Here is a 15,151-nt window from a genome sequence, read left to right as displayed (position 1 = left end):
AAAGAGAGAAACAGGAGGGAAACAGCAGAGAGAAACAGAGTTTGTGGAGAGTCCTGAGTTCAGTCAGAGGCTTAGCTGAACACAAACACACAGAGAGGCACACTCCCACACACAGCCGGCGCCTCTGTTGCTAGCTAGCTCACAGCTAACGTCTGAAGAGCTGGTACATTGAACCAAATCGGTCTGCACAAACGGCCCAGTGGTCAAATTCGTGCGAGAGTTTCATTTCAGTCCAAGCTGTAGAAGAAGTTCTCCAACTGTGATTATGTAATATTGTCTTGGGAGAAACTGAACAAGACTTTAACTTCCAGAAAATAGCTCCTGACACTTCACAGCTCCGTTGGCGCTTATAAACAGAAAGCATACGTGACAACTGGGGGAATCCATTTAAAAGACTCACTCTTTGTTTACCAGGTACAAAGAGTAATTAAAAAGATGAATTGAGATGCATTATGGGGAGTGTGAGATCCAGCACTACTGGGACAAAAGAAGTCTTCCAACTCTATGGAAGTGAAATAGGAAATCACTGGAGGACACTTTTAAATGTAAATTATTCTTTGGTTTAAAGGAGAAGCGAGTAAAATTATGTGGCATCTAGCGGTGAGTTTGCAGAGTGCAAAAACGAAAGGCCATATTTAGAGCCAGTGTTTGGTTTGAAACATGGCAATGCAACATGGCGGCATCTGTGGAAGAAAACGGTTCATTCTAAGGTTACTAAAACACAAGAGTCTTTATTTTCAGGTAATGAAAAGTTGTGAATGTTATACTTAATTTCTGGTGTATTCTGCCAATACATTCCTGTAAATCTTGCACACTGGCCCTTTAAATAACCAGAACTGCTCAATGCTGTTGAATGAGAAAGCCAGCTTTGAAAGAAAATGAAAATCGACATTAAAAGGTTCCTCAAATTGATGACTAAAGACACACAGAGTCTGGTGAGGACATATGCAGATGTATCAGACCACTGCAACCTCAACCTAATATTAGGACAGTGCTTGGTTGTGGTTGAAGTCGAGTTGTGATTATACAAATTCAGGCACGGCAACCAGTCCGACAGCTATCTGTGCTTTATCCATCATGTCCAGATCTCCTGCTCTCTGCAGACAAAGAGGAGGATCCATCAACAGATCCAGTTTATCTGCACTGTAGTGCCGTCATGATACCAAAATTTCAACTTAAATACCAATACCCAGTTCAGTATCACAATATTTGACACAAAAACGATACGTGAAACTGAAATGATACTGATTCAATATTCGATACCTAACAGATCAGAAACAGAATGTCTGCAGGGGACATTAGCCCTGGATAATCAGCACGCTGCTGCAAATTTCAATTATGTATTCATTTCCGACACATGAGGACAAATTACTAATCAGTGGTTATCAATGGTCATATTAATTGGGTCAAATGTTAATACACTGAGTATTATAGAGCAGCCCCGCACAGTGACCATGTATTATTCTATGAATAGTTCCCTTTGTTTATTAAGGGGCATTATGTTCACTAAGTTTACAGTGAGGGTCAGTGTTCCTTTTTTACTGGCCGTTCTGTCTGAAATTAGCCACCGTAGTTTAAAATGACCTGTAGCCCGAAGCTCTCCAGCTGTTAAACGTTTTTAAAAGCACCAAAATTGGGACTAGAATTGTGTGGGCAATATTGTATAAAGGGTCAGTAGAACGCGCAAATTGAAAATATAAATCTTTAGTGAAAACTTTGCATGAACCGTTTTGCAGAGTGTGGAGCGAAGGGACAGAACTCCAGAGCTTTGGAGGACAGAGCCGGGGCCAGAGCGGAGCTTTTAGAGGAATAAACACCGTGAGTCACATCTGATACAGGTTCTGTACTTTACTTTATTAATGCACAGAAATATAGAGAAGAGAAGGGGAAAAGAAAAGAGATGATGTAAATAATAGCAACAACTGGAGTTTGTTGAGTGCGCTGCTGAGTTACACTGAACTTAGAACTTAGACACACTCCTTTGCTGAGGGAGGTGAAAATTTGCTTCACTTTCAGGGTGAACAAACCAAAACTGACTCATTGACCTATAACTTGTACCAAACTTTGAGAAAGTAAAATACGGACTGTTTTTAACAAGAAAGCATTGAATAAATGCTGAAATTAAGTGCAACACTTGCACCATAAATGCTTGCATTGTAGCATACATTGGTTTGCATGCAAGTTTATTAGTCAGCGTAAACCGTACTGAAAAGATGCGTTATGCATTATGTCTTGCATACAACCTCACACACACACACACACACAGAGAGAGACAGAGGAAACTTCACTTCCCACATCCTGCGTGTGTTTCTCAACAGGTTTCAGCATTCTGCAATGACTGCCAACATGTGGTGCTTTCACTGGAAACTTTGTTCCTCAATCAGCCTCAAGAAATCATGTTAACTTGGTCAAAACCTTAAATAGCAACTGAAGCAAAATGTGACCAGAAAACACACTGACTCCAACACTACCCTGATGTAATGTGGGCTTGGGATGACCTGGTTTCTGTAACCCAGAGTACTGTGGGAAAACTATGGGTGATGGAATATTTTAAGATCTGACACATCGCGTATGTCAGTGTTATTAGTGTATAACTAAAGCCGATCGTCGCTCAGACCTGACTAAGTGCTGTTAGATCTGTGCTCTCATTTCCTCTCCCAAAAACTGTGTGGTGCTGGATGCGATCCAGACACACTTTCAGCATAGGTTTCAGACGGAGAGTAAATGGAGAAGTGTGGCGAACAAATGCAGAGAGATTTCCGCAAATGAGACTGTGAGGGCCCTGAGACCTTGGAGGCTCCGGAGGCCTTCATCAGCGTGCGACCTTAATCTGCACAGAACAAAGCGAATGTAAATGATCTGAAAGAAAGACAGAAGCAGAGAGGCGCGGTTGTGAGAGATTCAGACTTGGGGAGGAGGGGGGGAGGGTAAAAGGGGCAGTGAGGGCAGAGAGATGGAGGTTATCAGGGAACAGTGTTTCATACTTAAAGTCAAGGTCAAGTGTTACGCTGAGTGAATATAAAGTAGATTGAAGACAAGAGAGGATCCATGTGGTACAGTGTGATAGATCCTTATTGCTACTAAGGGGATTTTCTGCTAATTTCTTCTGAAGCAAAAATTGAAGCACTAAGCAGAAGTAATACAAATGTGTTTTCTGTTACAACCAACACTGTATGGGAATTTCCTGACCACACTGTGATGTACTGACCCTGTTACAGTAAAGAACGTTATCTTGAGTCATGTTTCTTGCAGAAATCCATCCCCATACAGCTGCCTCCTTTTGAGTAGAAAACCATCCCTGATCCCTGCAAACCCCGAGACAAAGCCAAACCATTGCTAATGCAGCATAAAATGTCAACGGGACCCTCTGCTACATGATCTCACTTCCCAAAAAGATGACTTTTGGGAAACACGAGGTCTCAGCTGAAATGTATCGGCAGACACAGGCGCTGAAGTATCGTCTTTATCAGTGCAGCGTGATCACAGATAAGCGCTGAAATGTTAAAAGGGTGCAAGAGTGTTGAACATAATCGTATGCTAATCCGTCGCTGTCAGACGCACTACGGCTGTACGTTCACTGCTCTGACATGAGTCAGGTAAGGTCAGGTGTGACACTTATCTGTGTGACAGGCTGATTGGAGAGGCTCTTATAGACACAGACATTATTGGGAGATGATGCAGGTTGCAATTTATACTGCAGGAAGAAGCAAGGAGATAAACAACTCTTCGAGGAGGAATATAATATTATTGGAAAACTATTTGCTGAGCTCAGAATAGCTTTAAAGGTCCAGTGTGTAAGTTTTACAGAGGTTTATCTGCAGAAATAGAGCAAAAAATATCTTTTCATTAGTGTATAATCACCTAAAAATAAGAATCTTTCCCCGTCTTGGCTGCAGGTGTGTCAGAGGCGTTTTTCACATCTCATGCAGCAGAAACGCTCGCATTTTTATCAGTGTAACTGTTTGCACCAGCTCTGTGCATCTCCTATCCCAGCTGCGTCCGATAGGCCTTGACGTGTCCTGACTATTTACTTAAGACTTGAAGTCAATGTTTTCGTCAATACGCATCTAAACACAAGGCTGGTGCTGAGTAAAAAGGCACTCAAAACCAAAATTTTGTCCTTATTTTGTAACCTGGGCAGAGCAGAGTGTGCCTCATAGCCAAAGATCAGCTCACTCTGCTGTGGTTTAATCCCACAGACTCTCCCTTCACTTTACCGAGCAGTGGCAAGGCAAGACTGAAGACCAACTGAACATTTACTGCCACTAGACAATTTCACTGCTTCTTTTTTTCTTCCTCTTTTGCTGATCCATACCAACTGTGGGCACACACACACTTGTGCTTACGCATCGTGTCATATTCACCCATACTGAAGGAAAACTGCATATCACACTGAAAGTCTGACTGCTCATTTGCTGCTGGACGCCTTGAAATGTGCAGACAATACGGAGCCTATATAGACTTCAGTGTGGCAGGAACACATCCGTCATGTGAGTGTGATGCTTGACATGATGTTTGTGGTTTCGACAAGGGGGTCGTGTTTTTGCTACCTCAGAATGAGCTGTTTATGTCTGCAGAGTACACTTTCATGGAGGCCGCCATGTTGCACTGCCATAGTTCTACAGTAGTCCAGAATGAATCCACTAAAGACTGGCTCTACAGATGGCCTTGTGTATTTTTTGCAAGTTTCAGAGCAACCCACAGGTTACAGGTCCTACACGCTTGGAAGAGGAGGGAGAGGCGGCATGTTTGCAATCTGCAAGTTGACCGCTAGATACCACTACATTCTACACAGACGTCCTTTGACATTAGTTTTTTGTCAAATCCAGTATGAGATATACTTGCTTTTAAGTACAGATTTGTGTACCTGTCATGGCTGTCTTGCATATCCTGTGTCAGTTTGGAGCGATGTTTGTGTATGTCTTCAGAAAATAACACTATGCATATGCAAATTTGTGGTTAAACTGCGAGCGTATCTCCAGCCTTAGAGTGCTCACTGGGTGGGACATGAAACCAATGACTGGTTAAGGTAGATGCAACCTTTTCTTTTAAATTATGCTGAGGTACAATAATTCTAACCTATATCAACCCATGAAGAGCTCATCCTTAATTTTAATGCATTATTGCGCATAGTTGTGCTGTTCACAAACTGCTAGGCCCAGAAGAGACTACATCCCTCGCAACACCTGACACTGGGCCAGCGAACATGTATATTTTCTATAGTGTGTCCTCTCTGGACAGGGAGCTCTCTGGAGTTCTGTCCTACAGCTGCAGACACACCAACAGTTTCTTCTCCTTAGCTGCAGCTGCTGATTTGGCTCCTTTCTTTCGTTCCATTCTCACATTGTTCATCAGGACTTCAGTTTTTACTCTGTTACATAAGTGACAAGAAATGTAGCAAATTTGTTACAAAAAGTACTAAAAAATACTTTGAAAATAACAAGTACCAAAAAAGACTTTGTTACAGTAACAAGAGTAAATGAAATTTGTTGCTTCCACTGTGTAGCACTGACTTGAAGCGTAATGGAATTAGATCACATAATGAGCGCCAGACAGAACCTCAAAGTTACAGCTTACAGCAGCTTCTGTCCCACAGACCTCATCATGACCTGCAGGTGTTTCAGCAGGAGATTAAAATGTGTTTCATTTTATAGTAGAGGAACAGCTACCGGGCTCTGTCGTCTATTTTATTTTCTTAAATTATGTTATTTAGAGGGACACACAGTCTCTACCAATATTGGTACAGGTCCCTCCAATGAGAGACACTTCACCGTTTTTTTTACACATTAAGGTCAGTTAACTCATTTTGCAGAAGTGCTACTCAGACTGTCATCATGTCTAGAAGGGAACCCTTGATTTGGAAACTCTCTGGAGATTGTTGTTTCTTCACTGTGAACCTTGGACAAACAAATTATGTTTTACAATGTGACTATGCTGTGGTTAAAATCTGGGTCAGTTTAGGGACAAAAAAACACGTGCTTAAGGTCAGGGAAAGATTATGGTTGGGGTTAAAATGATCACTTTGCAAGATTTTTTGTGGGTCTGGGGCTCTCTTTTAGACGTGACCTGAAAACAGTTGTATAATGTCCTCGAAAACCCTGATGATGTCATTGGGGTTATCTTCACTCTGGCTTGAAAGCTCCAAATTTGCAACAGAAAGCCTGCTTTACCAACTGGGGTGAGGAGTTTGAAATTTGTGGGTGTCAGACCAGCAGAAGGGGACTACTAAAAAATTCTTTTAAGATGCATTGTAGGATCCAGATTGACCCATACTACAGACTTAAATTCAGAATATCTTGGCCTCTGCATCGATTTTGAGTATTCATTTTAAAATCTGCCCCTTGCAAGTACCCCAACTTTATGAAAGAGCAATACTAAATTGCTGTAGTACCCTTTAAAGTGAGCCTGTAACTTTGCTTAAGTGCAGCTCCTGTGGTAATTTTGCAGTTAAAGGATGATGCTAAATGCTAAGTCTTAGCCTAACAGTGCAACAAGATGTGTAGAGTCATTCAGTCAGTGAACTGACTCAGTCAGTTCTACAGCAAAGTTTGTTGACATCAGCCACATTAAATGTGAAATATCATAAGAATTTCAAGATTTTGACCACCTGCAGTGTTGATATGCTAAACAAATAGGGGGCAGCATATCACCAGAGTAACTGCTGACTGGTAACTGCCATTAGCTAGTTAGCTCAGTTAGCGGTGCAGCTTAACGGTTCTATTAGCTGACTCTCCCAAACTGGGAGCTCAGAGCACTGGGAGAGAGTTGGTGTTTAAACATCTATAACAGGAGCTTTGGACTATTGTAAGGAGGTGGTTTCCAAGCCTGGGTGAGGGGGACCCAGCAGGGACTGCTGGTGGGGAGTAGCACCAGAACGAGAACCAGCCAGACTGGGGTTGAATGCAGTGTCCGAGTCCGACAGAGGCTTCTTTTTTCAACTGGGAATAGAGTGATTAAAAGCAGCTCCGATCAGGACCGAAACTCTGCGGAAGGCAAAGTTTGGGGTGGACAGGAGAGACAAACCAAGGTGGTTTTGGTGAGTTTTATTTTGTTTCTGTTGAGTTTATATTAAGTGTGTTTTATGGGTTAGCGATTAAGCTAGTCTTAGTTCTTGTAAAAGCAAGAAACTTGAATTCAGAAGGAGTATGGATGTATTTTTCTGTTTAATGAGGAAAAGAGGTGTAAGACTGTTATCTTTATTGACATTTTGCTAATTTATTTTATTTATTTACTAGACTTAAAAACTTAAGAGCATTTGCTCACTTGCCTGTCGCCTCCTGAGGTACAAAAGGGTCTTACAAGACACAATGGGCCAGGGATAGCTGGCTAGCATGCTAACCTCAGTAGACATCTCAGCAATACAATACAAAGACATCCTTAACTAAAACAATTATCTGTTCACATTCTATTAATAATTTGAGTTAATTTTTGAATGTTTTGAACTAATATTCTTACATATTGCACCTTTAAGCTACTGGTCAAACCAGACCAACCATATAAGGCTGTAGCAGCAAAACCCCTGACTGTGTTGAATTGATTGCTGACGAATTTAACTTTTGATTTTTAAGAGGAAGAAAGTGTCCTTTCTTCTTTCAAAACTTACTGTCTTGCTTTCAGATGAGATACACACAACCAATCAGATCCTAAGCCTGTACTTTCCCAGAGGCATGCTACTGCAAAACACTGAGGCTTTTCTACTTTGAACCCCTGGAATCTAACTGACATGTCAGCTCATTCATTGGCAGCTACACAGATTGCAAAGCAAATCTGAAAGCAGCTCGTACAGCCGACCTGATTGCACTAAAACAGGTAGAGCGCCCTCATACTGTCTCTGGCCCCAGGTTCCATTTAGAACGAGTCATGAGATTTAGGCCGATGCAAGATTAACTATGCAAAGCAGCAAAATCCCAATTCATCACGTCACTGGCAAAGTTTGCTTCTTGCCAGAGTCTCGCTACAGTACACTCTTCGATATCCTTCTCGGCTGCTGCTTGTGCATAGCAAACAGGAAACCATATCATAGTACGCTACCACAGGTTTTTACTCTCATGCCATCTGTAGAGAATTACTCTCTACCTGCAAATCTCACTCAAAGTTTTCAGCAGCATCTTAATCCTGGTTCTCATCATCACTGCCAAAACACACTCCACAGGGATGACTAGTTTCAAGGTGGCAGTGGAGAACTACACATACTGCATCACATAAAAGAAAGTGTGGCCGCCAATGACTTAAGTACTGGCTGTATGTTTATAATAAAAGGGTGGGAATTAATAGGCTTTGGCAACACATCTTACACACAGTATAAGGTGCCTTTCAGACTCTGGCATGGTCCCTAATTGCAATAGGACTGAGAACAATTTGGCATCAGACTGGGCTATAAAATTAAAGCCAAAAGGGCACAGAAAACTTTCCACTGCTGCCTACATTTCTGAGGTCCTGCCACGGTGGAGTCTTATGTAGAGGATCATTTACAGGTAATGTTTGTGGAATGCATACCTGTGTGTCCTCGCAGAGGGCAAACATGGGGGGAAAAAAGATGACTTAAAAAATGTAATGAAAACAGTTTGAGACAGTTGAGCACTGTGAGGGCTGAGAGGCTGTCAGGTTGGCCACATCCGCTCCTCAGACCCTGTTGAAACCTTGACTTCTGCAACAGCATTTTCTTTAAGAACGCTCTGTGAAGCAGCTCATTAGAGGCAAGTTTAGATTTGTTTCTACTGACTACTTTGATCCCAGGTTCTACTGTACTACAGGTTATACGAGTGAAAAATACAGTGATGAAAAGAAACTTATAAATATACCAATAACACTGTACTTAATTTAAGGTACATGTACTTAAGTAACTCCATTCCATCCAAACATTTGTACATTTGTATGTTTTAGTTATGTTGCAGATTCACATCACAATAAAGTGATTCTTACACATTAATGCTTCAATAATTCAAATATACATATATATAAATTAAATGTTTGAATTATTTTAATGTCATATTTTCAGTGATTTTGCCCACCACAGTTTACCAGTGTACAGCACATTTACTCAAGTTTTCTACCTATTTTCTACCTATACCATTTATTTTATAACTTAAGTTATTTTGTAGAGTCAGATTAATGCAAAACACTGTATATCACTTATTATAGGTTGGTATACATCAAGAATACACTTTATTGATCCTTTGGGGGTTAATTCTCAGCAGCTTATAAAGTGATTAAAATTAGCTCCACCTTCTCCAGCTGCAACATTAAAGAGATAAACACATTCATAATTATAATCCAGTAATATAATATATGAAATATGATTCTGAAATGGGTTTTTCTACTTTTACAATATGTCAGTTCTTTCACTAGGGGTCGTAACATCAAAACAGCAACAAAAGTCGTAGTTTGACGACATGGTGAAGTAGTGTAGGGTTATGGGAGTTGTTGTCTTCATTGTTAAACAACCAGCACTGTAGATGAAAATCTATCTGACATGAGGCAGAAATGGACTAGGTAATATTAAAGTTTAATTCACATTACAGTTAGTCACGTGTGCTGACTTATCTCTGACATATATCCTGTGTTTTCCTGGAAGTTACAGGAACTAGCAGTTTGCAGGAAACAAGCTGTTACCTTGAATAAATTAATAAATTACACATTACGTTCTGGGTTTGATCATTGGTGGAAACATTTGGGTCAGGTAGAAATCATGTTCACGGACAAGGTAACTCAAGTTTTTGCTATTTATTAAAGTTTTATTCATGCTATGTTTAGGCATGGGTACCAAATTCCTTCCTCACTCTCTGATATGTCTGATGTATCCTGTATTTTCTCAGAAGTTTAGCAACTAGCGGCAAACAGTAAATGTACTGCTACCTTGAATAAATTATAGATTTCTCTGGGTTTGATCACTGTTGGCAACATTTAGGATAATATATGTACTTAACTTACATATTGTCTTACGTCTTTAGGAATGTTACATATAATAGCTTCAAGTATATTTTGATGTTAATACTTCGCACAAGTAAAATTTTGAATGCAGGACTTTTACTTATAACGGTGTAGCACTGCTACTTTTACTTAAAAATCTGAGTTCTTCTTCCAGCACAGCAGCTCACAGATGAACCACTACTGTACTGTACCTACTTCATGCACCCTATGCAAAAGCAACTCCAGAAAATGCACATGAAAAACATCATTTGTTACACATTCCTCACTGGTACAATGAGTATTCTGGATGTTTTGTCTGTGTAGGACAACAGTTATTGATGCAGTGAAGGCAAGATGGTGGACCATCATTTTACACCAGACTGGACTTGGCTTTTCTGAGGGTGATTTTTTTTTTAAAGTACAGTATTTCAACCAGTGAGCTGTGCAATGATAAAAATCAGCATAGACAGTCAACCACAATTCAAAAGCATACATACTGTATGTTTAAGAAACAGCACCTGATGCTGAAAGTGGACCTCCCCTTAGGGTTAGATAAACTTCAGCTCATCAAATTAAAAAGAAAAATCTACAAGAGCTTTTAATGTTACAATCTCTAAGGCATGGCTGGTCTTGTTACATTACCATCACAATCTTTGTTGTTACACTGTAAACCAACAGCACAAAGAAAATGGTTACTTTGCGGACGCCTCTGAGAGGGATGTTTAAGCCATTTGCTTATCTTCATTATATAATAACATAATGTGAATTAGCTGTCAATACAGTGTAGGTGATAAATAGAGAAGGGGAGGATGGTGGTGGTGGTGGTGGTGGGGGGGTGTTGAGTTATATTTACAATGGCCGCAAATCACCCCATATGGTCAAGAAGGCTGCACACAATGGCCACATAAACACCTCAGCATAATTACACATGCATGTAAACACACGCGCACGCACACACTCACAGAGCATCAACACTGAAAATGGTGCACGCATATTACATAATTGATACCACTGACAGTAGCCTGCATCCATTTGTCCACTTAGAAAAGCCCAAGTGAATACAGTGTCCCTTTAAAATACTATAAATACACATAACACTTTAGTCACACATGTACACAAGCATGCACGCACTTTCTCACACACGCACACATATAAACACACAGGTTGTTATTGGATCTATGAGCAGCATGACAGCCGTACATACCTCACTTTGTGCTCTTCCTCTGTCTCTTTCTATCTGTTCCTCAGCTCTCCTCCTCTCCTCTCATCCCTCTATCACACACAGAGAGAGCAGTGTGTTTGAACCTGACAGATTTCTCTCAGCTCAGTACCCTCCTCCCTCCCTCCCTCCTCCTCTTTCTCTCTCTCTCTCTCTCTCTCTCTCATTTCTCAGGCACACACACAAACACTCAAAAACAGCCCTCCCTCCCTCCTCCTTTTCTTTCTTCCCTCTCCTGCCAAATATGCCAAATAGCCTCCCCTCTCTCCCTCACTCGCGCCAGAGCCGCCTGTCTCCTCCCACTCCCTCCCCCTTCTCTCCTCTCTCCCCTCTCTGCCTTGTGAAGCAGTGCAGAAAGCCACAACCCAAGCCACGCCCCCCGCGCTCTCCTCTCCTCTGGGCAGCTATAAATACCGCTGCTGCTATGAATATACCGTCTTCCTCCCTCAGCATCCCTCGCTCCCGCTCCCTCCCCTGCCTCCATCCATCCATCCCTCGCCTGCACTGCCCTCCCTCCCTCCCTCCATCCATCCCTCCATCCCTTTCTCTCTCTCTCTCTCATGAAATGTTTTTCTGATGACCTTGTATTATTCGCCCTTACAGCAGCACCATCACACGACAGCATCCTTTCTCTTTTCACACACTCTCGTGCAGCCAGGATGCAACCGTTTCCATGCACACATGCATTCGTTGAGGAGGCATGTCCTCAAGCAGCTGCATCAAAAAGAGCCACAGACTTGCACAAACACATCCACAGACAGCAGGGTCTTTCGTGTGAAGCGTCTCCTGTGCTTCCTGTCTGTTGCGCCGGATGTGGTGCATTTTTCCTCTCTGACAGCTGAGAAAAACACACTCTGATTGAGATACATGTATTGACAGCAGATCACACTGCACTTCACTCAAAAGAACTCTCCCTGCATCACTAATTCTGTTAACACCTGCACAGTCTGTAGGAAGTTTTGATTTATGGATGTGCCTGTCCTTGTAAAATGCAATAACTCTACAATAAATCTAATGTATTATGAAGCTGAATCAAATATGTTACTTTCAGCATCTTTCATCCTTTCACTCCATTTTTTAGGCACATTCTGCATCCAGTTTATCAAACACTGAGGGAAATTTAGCACACTGAATGCAGTGTGTGATAAACTATGTATTCCCTCTGTACTTCTGCACTATAATACATCCAATATGTCAGCTAAATTCACCTGCAAAACAAAAAATAGATTCACATTACACACTGTACAGTAGGTATCCTGACCATCAGGCAGCATCATGTCTCTGCTCTTGCTCACTGCCAGCGATATTGTCTGGGAATGAGGTTACTAACATCTGGTGCAGACGCGTTATGCGCACCGAGGGTGCACTTAAACGGAATCAAATCTTCGCCTGTAGGCTTTATAGTATGTCACGGACGTAATTAATCCTCGGATTGCACCAGCACTGCTGCCGCGCAATAACTTCATAAATGAAACCACCAAAAATGTGAGCAGCAGAGCACAAGAGGCAGACAAAGAGGTCCACCTCATTGAGAAGAGAGGTTTGATTCTGGCGGTTAGAGAATACCACAAGGTGCCTACGCGTGACCATATAAGGTAGTGCAGCCCTGTGTGATCTTCTGTTCTTTCTGTTCACTTTTTGTTGTCATGTGTTGCTCTCTTTGTGTGTTGTTGTTTTGGATGCACTATCACAAGCTTGCAAGATTCCATATGTGTCAATTTTTTTTTTCTGATAGAATCATTAAAACATCTTCCTCATCACAACATTAAAGAGATCATTTTGATTATCTGAAGTGGGGCTGTATGAGGTACTTATCCATAGTCTTTACTTTATTACCCACAGTCGACGGCGGTCGACACACCTCCAGTTCAGAGAAGCAGAGAGGAGTACCAGCATAAAGACCATGCAATGTACTGAGGTGGACAGAGTTTGTTTAAGTGTACACTGTATTTATAATATTTGCATCACTTCATCTTCAGACCCTTGCTGTCAGATAGCCTTTTCCAATCTGAAAACATAGTTACATAAGACAAAATACTCCTACCTCCAAATTCACCAGACTACATTGGCAAGAGCAACCATTTTTACCGTGCAGAACACAGGAGTTGCTGGTCTACCGCCGCCTTGATCGGTTAGTTTGTTTTTGTTATTGTGTCTTAGGTTAATCCAAACTAACCTTTTAAAACACCACAATCACACAATAACACAAACAAACTCACCAGTCAAAGCAGCAGAAGACCAGAGGGCTGTACTATGAAGCAAGATTAATGTGTTAGCGGGCTATGTTGAGTCTAAACCCAGGATTTTCAGTGTCACGAAGGTGGCTCTCTTTTAACCTGCTAGATCACCATGGTAACTTATACTAAACTCATAACCTGGTCAGGAGCAGGTTATATTCAGAGTTTCAGATTAAATCGTCTGTAAAAAGCGCCGTTCTTTAACTTAGAATTGTCCTAACAAGGTTGTTTATGAGCGATATAGCTTATAAACTGAGGCAGGACTTTAACATTGAAAAGCTGCTGAGCTGTATGTTCGTAATATCACTGAACGAATCTATATAATGTAAAAATGAAAAAGCAGCACAAACTGTATGCATCGCGCTGTCATGGTAACCTCCGTTTGGTGATGCAGAGTCATTTTTCCTGTTTGCTCCAGATCATATTAACACTTTAAATTTACATGGTATATAATCCACACAGTAAAATAATGATGAAACAACTACAGACACTTTGAATACTTTTTACTGTTATCTGTTTTGTCTTGGTGATACTGCAGCTCAGATCACTGATTAGAAAATTCATCATCATTTATCACAGACAATCTTAAATCAGTAACACTTTAGCCAAAAACTTCTGTGATCTCCACGTCTCTGTCATCATAGGACAGTGTCAGACAGACTTCATCATGTTTAAATCTGCTGTATGGAGTTTTATTGTTTAATGTGCAGTTTTCATGTTAGAATAAACGGCAGCATTAAGACCGCATTTAGTCCATCAGTAATTTTCTGACATCATTCTTCTTCTCCTGCCTTATTTGCAGCAACAATGTTGCTTTTTGCCCTAATGTATTTTATATATTTTCCACAGCTCATAATTATAACAACTTGATGATCTTGACTTAAGTAAGTGGCGATCGCTTCATTTCATGCGGAAGAAGAGTCAAATGATGCAACAAACGCCCCTTTTATGTGAACGCGCACAGAGTCTGAAGACGAAAGCCTGGATTAACAAAGTGAGTTGATAACCACCGTCGTGATATCCGTTATCTCTGATTGCGGTTTTAGGCTTTGTCGATCCAGATCATGCAGAGAAAGCCTGGCTGTGTTGAGCTTCCTTCATAGTACACCCCTCAGCAACTCCCCTGTTCTGCCAGGTGAAATGACTGATTTTGCAAGTGGAGTCTGGTGACTTTGGAGAGAGTGATGTTTGGTATATATGTCGGTTTAATGTCAGAAGGCCATGTGATGGCAAGGTAAAGTGCTGAAAATATTCTAAATAGAAACTGATATTGATTCTTTTTTAGGTGGCTTAAAATATAGCTGGCTGCTGACTCTGTCCACAGCTGTACATTGCTTAGTTTCTGACACTGGTACTCCTAAACATCACTCTCTCCAAACCAACCAGAATTCACAGACAAATTCAGTCATTTTACTTTGCAGAACACGGGAGTTGGTCTGCTCCTGTCCTGATGGGTCAGTTTGTTTATATTATTGTGTGACTTTGGCGAATCTGAACAGGTCACACAATAATGCAAACACACTAAAAGACTGAGGCAGTGGTAGACCAACAACTCTCATGTATTGCTAGATAAAATTACTGAAAAATCTAGCTTATATAACGGAATGTTCTTGTCAGAAGCAGCTGTCGAACGGAAAAGTAAAACTGTGAATGAAAATATTTCACTTGACCCTGTCCACCACAGTATATTGCTTAGCAAGCTACAGTAGGCAATGCACTGACTATTGAGAAGTACCTCATACAAATATTTCAAATATAAAAAGATTTGATAGAGTGCTGAATGCTT

The 15,151-nt window shown here is 41.1% G+C and overlaps 1 protein-coding gene across 2 annotated transcripts in view; it reads right to left on the bottom strand.

Moving 5' to 3' along the window:
• Positions 1–11,249, bottom strand: part of arhgap4b (Rho GTPase activating protein 4b) — a 47,892-nt gene extending 36,643 nt beyond the window's left edge. For both annotated transcript variants that reach the window (XM_084721766.1, XM_084721767.1), the window contains exon 1: positions 11,114–11,249. The gene's annotated coding sequence lies outside the window, so the exon portion shown is untranslated. The remainder of the gene's footprint in view (positions 1–11,113) is intronic.
• Between the last annotated feature and the right edge of the window lie 3,902 nt (positions 11,250–15,151).

Source organism: Lutjanus erythropterus, chromosome 6 (genome assembly GCF_056507025.1).
Source record: "Lutjanus erythropterus isolate fLutEry1 chromosome 6, fLutEry1.hap2, whole genome shotgun sequence".
NCBI classification, from domain to species: Eukaryota; Metazoa; Chordata; class Actinopteri; order Lutjaniformes; family Lutjanidae; genus Lutjanus; species Lutjanus erythropterus.
Note: the sequence above shows the minus strand (reverse complement) of the source record. Positions and strands in the feature narration are given on the sequence as shown.